Source organism: Benincasa hispida, chromosome 3, assembly GCF_009727055.1.
Source record: "Benincasa hispida cultivar B227 chromosome 3, ASM972705v1, whole genome shotgun sequence".
NCBI lineage: Eukaryota > Viridiplantae > Streptophyta > Magnoliopsida > Cucurbitales > Cucurbitaceae > Benincasa > Benincasa hispida.
In genome coordinates this window covers 63,689,240-63,692,643 of record NC_052351.1, presented here as the reverse complement: position 1 = coordinate 63,692,643, position 3,404 = coordinate 63,689,240, and positions in this window count along the sequence as shown.

Below are 3,404 nucleotides of genomic sequence, written 5' to 3'. Positions count from 1 at the left end.
AAATTAATTATTAAATAAAACTTAATTAATTTAATATCAAATATTAAATTAATTTTAACACATATCCATCTTTATATATTTAAATCATATTTAAATATATAAATTCTCCTATTCCGTTTAATTCTAAAATTAAACATATAATTATATCTCATATTATTACTAATTCCCTTAATTTTAATTTGAACATTTCAAATTAACTTATCACGCTATTCTAGAGCTAATCCGTTATGATCTAATAGGGGGACCTCGTGAACCTACAGATCATGGGCTCCAACAATCTGAGATTAATTGGCTGAACTCAATGGACCAAATTAATCCCCATTCGTTAACTAATGGGTCACTCTCATAGTTGCACTCCCCCCACTGTAGATATATTATGTCCACATGATTTAACCATAATCAGCAAGTCGATCCTTCACAGGTTGATAGTAATAACAGCTGGGTCAAATATCTGTTTTACCCCCGAGATTACGTCTTATTCCTCGAGTCCCTACTGATCCTCTAATGAACAATTGGTTTGTGATCCAATCCTCAAACCAAACTCACTCAACCTTGTGAAACGATGGGCCCCCTTGTTCAAGACCTAGATTTAGTACTTGAGAGCACAAACTTTCCCCTATCCCTAAATTGAGAATGCGTGAACTCCGTCTTACACCCTATGTCCCCAGCTATCTATCCGGTCTTACCCCTAAAATGGAAGTCTTATTAAGCCGGCGCTGTTGAGTCAACCCTCAAATATGCAAATCTAAGGGCAGTCCCGAATAAACAGAAGTTCATAGTTAGCTCAGGATTAATATGTCATAACATATAAGAAATAGGATCACATCATATGTAGCACTTTACAACTCTTTGTAACAACTACAGAGTAGGCCGCATCCAATAGTGTTACCAGAATAAGGTACTCAACCTCATTCATGTACCATAGATCATTTTGACTATTAACTCGAACCGGATCCACTCTTATGTCTCCACATAAAGTTCAAGTATTCATCCAATGGTCATAGGTCTTAGTTTATTGAACATAGACTTTCATACAATTTATGAGATCAATAACAAGTATATTAATAATAGAAAATGTTTATTATTTTACAAACTGCGAGTTTTTAGGACATAAAACCCAACACCCACAACCTCTGGTGAATCCCAAAGGAAATACAACCTCTAGTGAATCCCGAAGGAAACACAACCCTTGGTGAATCCCGAAGGAAACACAATCTCTGGTGAGTCCCGAAGGAAACATGATATCTAGTGGGCATCTAACTAATCAGTAAAGACACTATCACAGTCTCAACATCACAAGTATCACAACATAGTTCTATAACATACATATACACCTCAACATCATGACTCTACAACATGCATATATGCCAAATATCCTCATATAAAATACAACCTCATGAATCAAGTATCATCTCATGCTAGCATGCAAGTATCTACGTGCACAAATAAATGTTTCAGATCCTTATACAAGAAGACACATTGGTTATACTATACTATTTGTCTATCATGGTATTGATCTGTTATAATATTCATCTATCAGGCTAGCATATATCTAGTGCCTGACCCATGGGCAGTTCTAGTAGTAAGATTACTTACCTCGAAGTTAAATCCAAAGAAATCCAAGCAAGCTTATCCTTTTCTAGCCAAGTAACACCTAAAATAAATCCAATATTTAAATCAATATTTTGGGTCTAACTCCAATTAACCAAATTATTCAAAGACCTCCAATTTATCTTTACCTAAACTACGACTCGGTCTAAACTTAATTCCAAAACCCAATACTGTTGGCTACCTAAACATACACAAAGTCCAAAATTAATGACTTAATTCTCCACAATTAATCTTAATTCAAAATAACTGCCCAAAAACTTACTCCAAACTTACCAAACTTCAAAAGAAAATTGGCCTTTACTTTAATGAGCAACGCCCTTAAATTTCTCAAGTCTTGAATCTAAAGTCCAAACCCAAGAGATATTAACAATTTTAACCCAAAACCAAAACATACAAAATTTAATCTAACAATCCCCAAACCAAACCACAATAGGGTTACTAAACCTTGGAACTTACTAAATCGCCACAAAGAAGGAACTTCAACACCCATTGGACAGCGCACAAATTCTCCTCCAAAACCCCCAATTAACCTTTAAATGCAAGAAGGAACATGATTAAAAACCCAAGACATAACAAGTGATCCAGAAACCAACCAAGAATAACAACACCAAAAAACTTACACAAAAATCTTACTCCAACCAAGATTCGATCAGAACTAAGTGGCGGAGGAGATCTGCAGTGGAAGTTGGTTCGTCGGGAAGGTCGAGCTAACGACAAAAAGGCTAACGGCGAAGGGAGGGCATGGTTGGTTGGGAATGCGAAAGTCTAGGCGGCACAGACCTGGGTGGCTGGGCGTCGACGGTGCGACTTCAGTTGGCGGGAGTAGATATGGGCAGCGGCTTCGGTGGTCGATCGACAAGTAGGGAGCATGAACGAACGTCCCAGTCGACAGCTGGATCTCGCAAAAGTGAATGATCCACTTGGCGACTGGACGACGTGATGCTGAATGGGGGAAAAGGGTTAGGCGGCACTCGACAGCTCGACTGAAGTCGATTCCAGCGATGACGGCGAGCGGCGAAGCTATGGCTGGGGAGGAGTCTCGACGTCATGAGGAAGAAGAAGAAAGGAAGTAGAAAGAAAAAGAGGAAAAAGAAAAAGGAAAGAAAAAAAAGAAAACGGAATAAAATAAAATATATTTATTTTTATTTTTATTTCCTTCCAATTCCCCTTTATTGATATTATTATTATTTCCCTTTTTTTTTTCCATTCTCTTCCTTGATAAAAAATTTTTGCCCTTGATTTCTAACACTAAACTCCGGAATTAATTTCCAATATTAATTTCCCCTTAAATGATTTACATTCATAGTTAGACAGGTATTTCCACATGGCGCGGTTGAATTATCAAATAATGACGGAACCAACATATTCAAAGTTAATGGGTAGCGAGTAAAGGCGTATCATGGAGAAGGCTGGCATCGCCAAGTCGACTCCGTAGAACTAAAGAACTTTAAATAAAGAAGGAAGTAGGTGGTCCCTGCCTTATCAAACGATCGAAATCCATCAGGGACGCAAGTTTTGGGAATCACGGAATCTTCAATTCTTCTCTACTACTCAGAATTTTCAATCCACTATATCTTTTCAGTCTTTATCTATTCTTACTCTTGCTATTTAAAAAAAAAAAAGCGATTGTGCTGAATGATTGCGGTAAAAGAATTTTGTTTTGTTTGAAATCATTCGACCCTCTCTCTGTTTTTCTTGCAAAAATTGAGGCGCTGGATTGCGGAGGTGTTACATGAAGAAGCAACTTATCTCATTCCATCACCACAATCCAAAGAAGATAGATTGCCGCAAAG